Raw genomic sequence first — 12,750 nt, forward strand, 5'->3', positions numbered from 1 at the left:
CAATCACGGGTTGAAAAGATACAAGTATCTTTTATTACTGTACAGTCAAAGCAGAACAGATAGCTATCTGGCACCCAACACATCGCAGTGTGTACCAGCAGACACAGTGAGGGGTGAGAGTGCAGGACATGTAAACACAGACATATTTACACTATTTTTGAAACATTGTGCAGCCTCTCTCCAAGCTAATAATTTACATGCGAGAGTTTGTGTCCAGTTCACATGTTAAATATTACATATTGTAAAAGGGAATTAAACAAGTTTGCATGTCCATGAAGTTACAATGATCCTTGTTGGTTCTCTGATCCACGGTAACCCTTGTTCCAAGAATCACTACAATGCAGTTCAGCCAGAACACACGATGTGAGTTTGTTTTCCATTGTCTCATTTTTTATATGAGGATGAGGCTTGTGAGTGCAGACAACACTTGGATGGCAGTTCATTCAAGTCACAAGGTTTCTTTACATTGGTCAAATATTCTGCTCTCGGTCAGCCTAAACATTAACAGAACTCAAAGGTCGTTCGGCTCAGCTGCAAGTTGAAAACACAGTCCACCGTTTTAGAACACAGAAACAAGAGTTGAAATCAAAATGGTGGACGATTCTTAAAATGGCGGCGGAGTTGATCGAAAAGCGGAACATTTCAGATGCAGTTTTCTGTGTAACGCGAATGGGCTTTAGCCAATATTCATAACAAAGCGGTAATATGCGAATATGGTTTAACAGTAGTTTGGGTCATTACCTTTGACATGGTGGCTTCTGATTTGATAGCCCAGACATGAAGGAAGTGGTCTGTGTTAATGGCACCCGTGGGCCTCCAGTTGTTGAACGGAAGGGTGATGGGAGATGAGAATTTGCAGGCAACATGGCAGGTAGGTATTAGTCATTCAACCATAGACTGTGTTTTTTGCTGACAACTTTATGTTTAAAAGTTGTCTAAAATTACAAATAGTGAAACACACTTGGAGTAACAGCTGTATGGTGAGGGCCGGTTTTAGTGAGGTGCTGTGCGAAAGAATGGATGAGGGACCAGCGAATTTGAAAATAAACAATGGGCGGAATAGTATCTGCTGGACAGCCAATAATATGAGGCTCCTGAATAAAAATGTAGCTAATGCAATGTTCCAATCCACTTAGCAGTCCTTTGATTCGAACTGTGAATACTATCAATCAGGGTACGATCCCAGTAGAGGCTCTTGCCTTTTGAAATATAACCTTCCTGATTAATGGCTCATTGTATACAGAACTACAAATTGTATGGATTTAACAGGCAATACGGGTGTTGCCAGGGGATGCCATATGGGGGTTGCCAGGGGATCCAACGGCGACCCCTGGGGGCCACAGTTGCAACCCATGGGACTCCCTTGTGTGTGTGTGCCTGTGTAGATAATGCAATGAGTTGATGCAAGAGAAGGTGTGAGTGGCTGGTGGGTGAATAAGAAGTGATGTGATGTGTGTGTTTAAATGTTCTGGGTTGGTAGGTGTGTGCCTGTGTAGAAAATGCAATGGGTGGAGGTAAGAAAATGTGTATGATTGAGTGACTGGTGGGTGAATGAGTATCAATGTGATGGCATGTGTTTGAATGTTCTGGGTGGGTGGTTGTGTCCCTGTGCAGAGAATGCATTGAGTGCATGTAAGAGAAGGTGTGAGCGAGTGACTGGTGGGTGAATGAGCATACACGTGGTATTGTAGTGTGTGTTTGGATGTTATGGGTGGGGTTTGGTGTTTGCCTGTGTGGTGAATCCAGTGTGAGCGAGTGCAAGAGGAGATGTATGGGTGAGTGACCAGTGGGTGAAAGGAGATGCATGCGTGTGTAAGACCCTGGGAGACTGGGGATCACTGGCGAATTTTTGCCATATCCTTTATTGACTTTGCACTTTTTACTGGTATTTTTGGCAAAGGCAAGTTCATATCTGCCCTTCCCTGGCTAAAATGCCACTTTGGTGCAGTCAGTCTAGTCATTGCTTACAGTGGCATGACATTTATTACTCTGCATCTTTAAAAAAGCAAGCATGATAAGTAGTGTTACCTCGTAAGACTTATGTTTTGGCATAGCGGCCTGTATATTCTTCACTGTATCATGACTTTATTAACTGAGCATCTATGATGAATCAAGCAAGATAAGTGTTCTTATGGTTCTCGATTGGATTACATTGGAACTAGTTCGGACAGGTTTTCCTATTGTGACGTGTTACTTTTAATGACCAAACCAATGGGAGTATGTACTTACATAGGAGTACTGGCATATATTGGCAGACCCAGTTTTGTGCCCAGTGCCAGTAATGATACTATAGAAAAACATCTTAAACCGAACATAAGTATAGTCTTAAATGGGAAAACTAGCATATGTTGGTAGAGCCAGCATGGAAATGTTTGGGCAAAGCCAGCATACAAATGTTTTTTATACTGCATGTATTGCCGGGACCGGCATAATAATGCATTGGGAAATGTCCTGTGCACTTTTGGTGACTTGGATCTATTGTATTTTTTTTCATGATTTACCCTACACCCTACAAAACTGATTGTTGGCCCTTTATCCACATTGTTCGCCTTTTAACCACATTTTCCCAGAAAGTGTGTTTTGTAATGCACCATTTTAACCTATTATTCAAAACATTTACTTTGGGGAGGGAGAAGAATTACCCTAGGTCCCCCTCCCCAATCTATTTTCGTTAGTTGGGGCTTCCTCGCTATGCTCAGTCACAATCACATATTTGTGGAAAATATTTACACCCTCCAAAAAAAACAACTCACCAGCCACCACTCGTGGCTGCTATATTTATGGACTATGCTCCACCCCCTTCTCTCTATGTTATGTTAAAGATTTAAGCTTTGATTGAAAAACATATTTACTCCTTTCACTTTGCAGAAGTGCATGCCCCTAAAGCAGCATAATCATCATGGACATTCTGGATACTTGGTGGTCCAGACCGGCCCGGGGTGTGGCGTGACCTGTGCTTTGTTAAGGAGCTTAGTGGGGCAACTACGGCATTGCTCGCAGGGAGCTCCCAAATTTTGTGTTACGCCATTGGGCACCACTGGGTCTGACAAAGGGGTACTGTACAGTGTGCACCTTAACGTCTGCCAGAGAGTTGTGAGAGGCAACTTGTGGGCATTTTTTTATTTTAAATAACTGTTTGGTGCTATGAATGTTTGTGTGCAGCAATGATATTACATGATTACGCTTAGATAATAAAAACTATGGGGTGGTCTTGGTTATATTGAAAGAAACTTTCTAAGGTACTCCAGCAAAGATAACATTATCAGATGCACTCCTGTCTGTGCACGCAGACCAGTCTAATAGGTTTCTTTAATCGAAGTGGTAGCTGAATCATATATACATTTATAAACAGGGAATTTTATTGATACTAAATCCTGGTCAATGATTACATTTTCAGGCCCTGCTCATGTAGCATTTTCTCCAGGTTAAACAGCAGCGCACGCCTCCGCAGTTCAGTGCTTTGTTGGCTTATTTAACACAGCAACACCACAGATAACACATACTTCTGTATCCATTGATCTATAGATGTTTCACACACTAGTTGTAGCCTGTGTTACAGATTTCGGTTACCCTGTTATAAATACTGCATTATGTATGTTTTACATATAGACCCCATGTAGAATCTGGAAAATGGCATTCCCCAAATGTGTAATCGTGGACAAATCATGCCTCCCTCTGTGCCTCGGTTCTTATATCTGGCTAAAATGAGAGCACCTGGAAACACAGGTGCTAGATGCATCTAAAAAATCTGAAGGTTGTTTGCCATCACTTCTGGTGATGTCACTTGGGGGCAGATTACATTACATCACTTCCTGTGATGTAATCAGGGGTCAAGGGTCGTGTGATGTCACTTCTGCTACCCCTGGCATTTTGGTAAAATGACATCCCTGGTCCACATGAGTGAATATTGTATAGCCATAGTAAGTGAATGCAACATAGATTTGGAGGCTTTGATCATTAATCCCAAAAAAGTAAAATATGCTCTCTATGACAGAAATTTGATTAAAACAATAGATTTGTTTCACGTCACCTATCCCTGGAATATTTGACTCACGAGCATAAAAAGGGAGGAGTTGTCACCCCATATTTGAAACTGTTTTCCAACCACGGTTAGAGAGCAATTTTAAGGTGATTCTGCTGGAATTTATTGTTAACAAAAGAGGTGTTGTTAAGGAGGTGGGACATTACTATGGTGGACAAAACTTGTAGATTCTGTAAGGACAAGGACACAATTAAAACCATACAGTATTTGTCACTGGAGTGCCTTTCTTTGGATGTACCATGATTGCCCTATTTTAAGAACTGGTCTATACTATTAACTAGAATGACAAAGAAAATCTGTGGAAAACTGTCTAAGCAGTGAAAACACATTGAATGGACTAGGTGTGGCTGCATTTCTAAATTCTTTGCACTTGATCACTTTGTAACCCAATCCGTAGAACTTGCACTTTATAAGGAATCCTTACCGGGGGTTCCACTCGTGTTTAGAGTTCAGGAAACATCTTTTTGTTGATGAAGCCCCTTGCCTGAAATGCTAAGAAATATCTTGCATGATAGCACTTTGTATATTTCTTGATGAAATGGGAATGTTGATGTGCCTGTAGATTTGTGTTGTTTCTATAGATATGTTTTCAAAATGTAGGGAACAAGACTGAAGTTTCAATTAATTTTCTAAGATATGATTTTATTATTTCTTGAGCAAATACATGTATTGTTGAGGTTTTTTTAAAAGCACACAAAACAAAAAAATAAAAAATAGGTTAAAGTTGTAAAGGAGCAGGAGGGGACATTTTAGTACTAATATTTTGACATGTGGTTATAAGATTCTTTATATCGGCATACATTCCTGGCCAATAGAATCTGTTTACAATTTGAGCTTGTGTTTTAGCTGTCCCTAAATATCCCCCTGTTAAATGAGCATGTGTCATTTCCAGTACAATATTTGTATGACTTTTAGGAATCACAATCTGGGTTCAGGGATTACTAAAAGGATATACATTCCCTCTATACAAAAATGCAGTTTTACCGAAAAAAATGAACCACTCTTTCTCCCTGATTACCTGTTACCTGATTGAAGGTTTCGGCTAGTAATAGATCATTCCATTGTGCGAAAGCTAAATCAGGAATAATCTCTTCTTCTCTTTCTATGTTAACTGGGATTTTGAGATCAAGGTCTGCTTCCCCAAATGCTTGAGTTCCTCTTCCAGTCTGATCTCAATTATTAACCTCTTCTAGTCTCAGAAACATAGCACTCTCCAATATGCCTTAGGCTATCCATTCTCCAGCTTTAATTTAGAATGCTTTCTTTCCATTAGTTTGCATCAATACTGTAACATCTCATCTATTGTCTGGATCAGTAACTTCTGGCAATATGTCTAGGCCATAACATCAGGCTAGACCTGTCTTAGAGGCAAGCTGGACAAAAATACACTTGGGAGAAATAGAAATGAAATCAGTGGGGATCAAAGACCTCTCCCTGGTAAATTAACTCCCCTCTCCTACTATATGTATCGAAACCTATCGATTGCTCAGTAGCTATAGTGGAGTCTTTTTTGCTAAGTATCTCAAATATAAGGGTACCCCAATTTGTATCAATTGTTTCTGATCCTACTCCCCCCACTCATGACTCTACCACTGACCCTGTTCTCAGCAACCTCCACCTGGCCATTATTAACACTCTGGATATCCTTGCCCCATTCATGAGGATCAATCTGAAACCTGCTTCTAAGCATAACACCTGGTACGACTCCGAACTTTCAACCCTAAAAGGCAAGTGCAGAGCTATGGAAAGGAAGTGTCAAACCTCAGGCACACCCTCTGACAAAATGGCTGGCTGTCTGCTCCAGAGACAGTACAGATTGTCCATCCGTGCCAAGAAAAGGGTCCACATCCAGGATCGGGTATTGGGTGCTTCCAAAAACATGGCTTAACTCTTTAAAATCTGCAGGGAACTAGTCAACCCTTCTGCAGTATCCTCCTCCCCTCTTCCTTCCAAGGCCCTTTGCAACGCACTGGCCACACACTTCACCACAGAAACTCTGGACATCCTGAGCACTCTTGATTCCCACTCTCACACCCCGTCTCCACCCTCTGCCTCCTGTGGCCTCTCACCCTCCTTCCTCCTTTCTCTTCTCCCTCTCCCCTGTCACACCTGATGAGGTTACCAGAGTTGTCTACCTTATGATTGTCTCCTCCAAAAAGGCATCCCCTTGCTCCTCCAGAACCTTCAAAGACAACATTGTCTTTTCTTGTACCTGCTCTTGCTATTTTCTGCAACCAATCTTTTGCTACTGGATCCATCCCCTCCTCCCTCAAGCACTCTCTTGTGCAGCCCTCTCGAAAGCTCCTTCAGTAGATTGGACTCTTCCTTATCAAAGGAATTCTCCCTTTTCTCACTTTCCCCCAGAAACTCTAATGTCACCAGAGCTCTGGTTCATTCTTGGCTTGACTATGCAACAGCCTTCTCTTGAATCTACCCTCTTCCTCTCTTCAACCATTCCAGCTAATCCAGAATAGGGCAGCAAGTTTTATCCTTGGCTTCAAGCAAATGGATCCCATCTCTCCTGTCCTAAAAACAATCTACTGGCTCCCCGTTGCTGCACTGATTAAATTCAAATCCCTGCGCATCATCCACAAAACTGTCTGGGGCCGGAAACCATGCTATCTGCAACTTGCTATTACTAAATATTCTCCCTCCAGACCTCTACACTACCCTGGAAACAACTTTCTTTGTGTGAAGAATGTTGCTAAACAGAGGGCCAGAGTCCGATCTCTTGCTTCTGCTGGTTCCCTCTTGTGGAACCCCTGCTCCTTCCTCTTCATCTTGCCCAGGACCTCCTCAAATTCTGGAAGCTCCTCAAGATTTTCCATTCCACTTGCGCATTCCCTTCTTCCCTCATCTGCTAACCTCACAGTCATTGTGATTGGTGACCAGGGCCCTTATGTGTCCTCGGGGGCTCTGGCCTCCCACACCCAATCGACTCAGCTTCTGCTCACACACAGCACTTGCCTCAGCACCCACTGGCCTACACCATTAAAGGTCTTAACTTATTTCAGCTCTGTGATCCCTTGCACTTACTTTATTCAGCACTTACATCTGCTGCTCACCCACAAGTATGGACACTCCAGCATTTACCCCCACTCCATCTCCCCCCATCTCTCTCTGTACTTGCACTTTCTGAACACTAACAAGGCATGGTATGTTTGCCTCTTTAACTCTTGCGTATACATTGCTTTTTCAATTCCATGTTCCCTTCCTGTTGCCATGTGGGCACTTTGAAACACATTTACTTGTTATATAAGTGTCTAACATATGAACAATACATAAATAAATAAATAAAATATGTGAAGGGTCGGAAATGTGAGTCAGACAACTATGCAAAGAGTTTTCAAAATCTGTCATTTTCTTGAATAAATAGGTTGGATAAACACCTCAATATCCCTACTCTGGCAAGGATTTCCCTTCCTAAAATAAACAAATGGAAGCACCAAAAAGGGATATCTGTTCCTCACACTTATACATACAAGAAATCAATAAGGATATGCATGGAAGTTCAAAACAACACAATTAATATCACAGTTGAGTTTGTGATATGATCACGGTTCCTTCTTATGAGCTGGGTGAATAGCCCTTCCCCAGATTCAAACAGGATTCTGTTCCACAGTTCAAACGAAATAAGGAAATCATGGTTTATAATGAAGACACTGCCTATTTCTTTGCAACTTGTAATAGATAACAGACAGGGCCAACACTTCAATGGTATTCCTAAGGAAATAGAATGTTCTTTCTCTTATTTGAGCAAGAAGGAATCTCAGAATTAACTTTTTCACATAAACAACAATACTTGTCTTTGTCAGGATGATTTGCCACAGCGGAATGTTTCTGAAGAAACCTAACTCCTCCACTGCAGGATTACACAGTTCTTCCTTCAGTGCCACATATACCATGCATTGTCTTTGTTAAGGCAACTTTACAACACTTCATCAACTGCTACCAGGTTTACTCCCATGCCAGGCTTACTATTTCAAAGGTTTGGCATCTGGGTATAATCCCCTTCCTGAATAGCTTGAAGAACATGCTTCAGTGGTAATCTTCAACTTAAACAGCTTTACAACTTCACAACAGTCGTCAATGTGCAGCATTACCCTTTTTTTGCAACTCTTCAGGGAAAATAAGATTCACATTGGTACTCTTCATCACTCCTCTGCAAACTATGCTCCTCTGCTTCTGAATAGTCTCCTCCAGAGGGTAGCCTTTTTTGACACTTTTGTTTTCCCACTGCACAATTAACTAAATACTGATAAGGATAGAGTCTTACTCTGCTTCTTTTGTGGCTTTGGCAATGGATGTTTATATCAGCTTATATGTTTCTCACAGAGTATGAATAACAAGTCTTGCAACCCTTGAGCCTTCCATTACTCCCTTTTCGCTTTTGGTAATATCTTTTAGGCTTCAGTTGCTTAGGTTTTGGGTTCTCTTGGCTTGGGTTATGGTTGTATGCATTAGCTGTTAACAATGTTGCCCTTTGGGTTGTTGAACTTTCCTTAAACTCACATGCTTAACTTGACAGTCATCTGGCTTTAACCTATATGAGTTTTGGCACTTTCTGATAGTTTGGTATTCAAAATTACTGCTAACACCTTTTTCAATTACACACGAGTGAAACTACCTGCCTTGAACACACAAGTAGTCTAGGAGATCTCCAGGGTCACCGTTGAATACCTTTACATGGTCCGGCTTCACTCACGTCACACGGTACTGGAGCATCCTTGGCTCCTGAGACTTGGTGATGCACACCAGTCACCAGAGACAGCCTATCGAGAGGGGAAGCTTCCCTCTCTGCCCCTTTCCACTCCTCAGCCTCTGCACCACAGGTTCCCAACCATGTAGTGTTGCTCTTGCGTGCTTTTCACTGCACAACCTCAGCAATTGGCCAACTGGAGGCATAGACCCTCTCTGGACCAGCCACTGTCTCTGGCTTCACAATGGTCTTGGGGTCATCTCCCTCTTCCAGTCCTGACCTCGGCTGCATGCACGGTTTACACAGCTTCACCTGCTCACTCTGCACTCTCTCTAATGCCTTCACCTGAGGGGGCTTTTTAATCCTCCAAGTATCTCTCAGGTGTGAGTCATTTACATTAAATAGTTGACCACTGCTGCAGCATTGTTCCTCTTCAGCTCTCTTTCTCGTCCCAGTACTTAGGGAATTATGGGACTTGAAGTCTCGAATAACAAAATTCATTATTCTTACTTTTTCAGTTTGGCAATAAGCCATTAGAAGATTATGGTTTCAGGGGAAAGTTAATCAAGGGGATTTCCCATTCCTCCTGACCTGTTCCCCCCCATGTGTTCCTCCCGCAGAACACTACCCCAGGGTCAGGATCATGAAACGTCTGCCTTTCCCGGGCCACATGAGAAGGAACCCAGGCCATAATTTCTAGGGGAATCATTGCTGATTCATCACAGTCAGTATACTTGTTCTTGTCATGCTTGTGTCGCTAGTTGATGGAACCTAATAAGGTCCTGAACTATTCTTATGTGTTAACAAGTGATCTGGACCAAGGGATGGTAGCTTTTGTTGCTGTTTCAAGGATCTTACCATTCCTCCTTGACCTTGTCCATTGCATCTTTTGGGTTCCTTCCATTGACCAGGTCAAAGGCAAAATGCATGTTGAGTCTTGTGGGGTTTCCGAATTTGCGAAGAGTCCCCACAAAATAAAATCATCCCATTTCTTCCCATCTTCATCAACGTGTTTTTGAAGTGTCTTCTTTGAGGTCTGGTTCAAACTTTAGACCAATCCGTCATTCTGGGGATAATATATCAATGTGTATATGGTTCTGATATTAATACGTTCTTCCATCTGTCCCATAAGTCTTGACATTAAACTACGTCATTGGTTTGCTGGGATCTCTTGAGGGAACCCAACCTGAGTGAAGACAGAAAATGAGTTGTTTTAAAATGGCTTTTGTGGTTTTGCTTTTTAAAGAAAATGCCTGAGGATAAGAGTTACCAAGTCCATATTGATGAGGTTGTATTTGGTTCCTGCTCGAGATGGTTCCAGAGGACGCACAGTATATATGCCGATGTTTTGAAATGGAATCTCAATAATGGGTACAGTTTGTAAATGTGGCCTTGGCACATCTACAGGTAACATTTCCTGGCAGATGGCACATACAGCAGAAACATTTTTGAAGTAAACAGAGTACATGCCACTAGAACTTGCTGAAGATGTTCTTTTGGGTCTTTACTAGCCTCATTAGTCCTGCCTTTAGGTGGGTGTGGGCCAGCTCCAAAACAATATTTTGTATTGGAATGGGGACTATTAGTTGACAGTAGTTTAGCCCCTCTCGCTTCTAATTTATACCAAGCTGGCATAGTCCCCTACACTCTATGATGTGTTTTGACTTTCGTATTTCAAGCTCACTCCAACAGCAGGTCAACTAGTTGTGCTTTGCCAAACTTGAGTGATGAAGAGCCATGAGTCTCGATCTGAGGTGGGATTTCTTCTCGAGGCATAGGAATCTCCCTGAAACCTACCACAACTCTAAACATTACTTTCACATTCTATACATCTTCCAGGAGTAGGATCACCTCAGAGACTAGATGGGTAATGACCTGTGTTGGATTGATGACAAATCCATTGTTTCTCAAATTAAACACAAGCACCTTAACATCTCCCACCAGTCACTATTCATGAACCAAGCTCATATGATGCACTATACTTGACTTTGAGATGATCCCCCCATAAGTGCTTTCAGTTGCCACCACTCAGAGGTATGTCTTGACAAGGGCCTTTCTTCTGGGTGGAGCCACCACCTCCTTGTCCCCATATAAGTCATATCCAGAGGCACTTGATGTACCCGTGTTAGCAAATGTGGCCATCTTGAGAATTTGGGCCACTTTCAACATGTTCTGCTGTGGGTGGGCTCTATATCATGGATTAAATAATCCCCCGATGACACAACTTGCCAAAGATGGCTTTAAAAATGTGCAGACCAGAATATAACGTTTATATATTTTATTAAACTTTCCAACATTCCTGGGTTGGGAAGACTTAGAAAAAGCAGGCTAATGGGGTCCCTATTGTAACCCTTGATCTCCTTGTGTCTCCCTGCTTCAACCAAAATATTTCAAATGAAAGAATAGTGAAATATTACTCCTACTGTCTAAATATATTGTAGTCTCAAGGTTAGACCTATAGGTCAGGGACCTTTCTATCTGACATTGTCATGAATTGCATTATTCAGCTGTAGTTTGTACAGCTCAAACACCAAGCTAACCATCATAGGCCTGCAGCTTGAAATATTACTATTTACTTTGTAAGACAATGCATTTTACAAATGTGCATTCAAACCAATTGGCTTTGACGCTTTCTCTTTATGAACACAAGAGAATAAAAGAATGTTAAAAAGCATTTAATAATGCATGAAAGGGTTAACCTCTTTTAATTGCAAGCCGCAAAAGCAATGTGCATTCAAAACACATTTCTTTAAGCAGGAAATCACACAATAGATGTGGACTCACCAAAAGTCCTAACTCCTAACTCATGCTGTTATTAAATTGTTTCAAAGCAAATGCTCTACCTGCTCTGCCATAATGAGTGCATAGCACACAGTACATGCTCAACAAGAGATGCATTTTGAAAATATTTAATTGCACACTGCAAACTAAACACAGCAAATGGTCTGCTAATCAGGGTATGTTCTTTTTTTCACATGCATCTGAAGCTGCTTATGTGAACAATAAAATACACACAAATTAAGGTAGATATGCCCATAAACACCCATTCCATGGACTTAATGTATCTAAGGCAACAACATGGAGCTGGAATGGAAGTAAGATTTTACCAAATTACACAGCCTACAGTAGTGGCCGTGTAATTATGGTTAAGTTGCTCAACTCATAGGAAGAGCAGTTTTTGGGTGGCTTATAATTTCGCTCCATCTGGATGAATCATTACCAAACTTTGCAAAAAAAAGTGTATGGCCCATTCTGAATTGTTTTGGTAAGTTTGATGAGGTTTCGCCAAGGAGGGGCAAAGTTATAGGGGTGGTTCCAAAATAGATGCAATGGAAAATGAATTTGCTCACGCCCAAAGCCCAACCCGCTGGATGGATATTCACAAAATTTACAGCAGGAGCAGCGGCTTGGTCCCGAAGGTATGCTTTTGTAAATTTGGTTTAAATCCATATAGTATTTCTTTTTTAAAAACAGACAAAATGTAGGTGACAAATAACTAGTGATATTTGGGTCTGATTGGTTCTATGTGCCGTGTGATGTTCACGGACATCAAACACACACTCTGATTGGCTGGACAGAAGCGTGTTGTGCGTCACATTTTCCCGAAACCCCCACCATGTTGTATCCGTGGATATCCGCGGATAGCAGGGCGGCGAGCAGCACTGGAAAACATGTTTTGGGGCATTTGGTGTTGGGAAGAGGAGCTGGAAAGGGTGGGGGAGTAAAAGATGGTTAATATGATGTATTTGTTTAGGTGGAAGAAGACTGTGTTGTGTCCGTGGCAGTCCGCGGACACCACAGCAGTTTGCGGGTAGGTCCTCAGGCGAACACCTTATCTGGTGACTGCAGGCATGCTTCATTAGTGTAGGGGAGTGGAATGTAGATGATATGATGTTTGTATAGGCTGTATTATGCTGATGTGGTTGTTTCAAGTTGCTAGATGCTTGGGTGCATGGCCAGAGGCAGGATTTTTTTATCCTCAGAGGTGGATTCTGGAGCTTTGGCTTGC

Source organism: Ambystoma mexicanum, chromosome 4p, assembly GCF_040938575.1.
Source record: "Ambystoma mexicanum isolate Mex_15411 chromosome 4p, UKY_AmexF1_1, whole genome shotgun sequence".
NCBI classification, from domain to species: Eukaryota; Metazoa; Chordata; class Amphibia; order Caudata; family Ambystomatidae; genus Ambystoma; species Ambystoma mexicanum.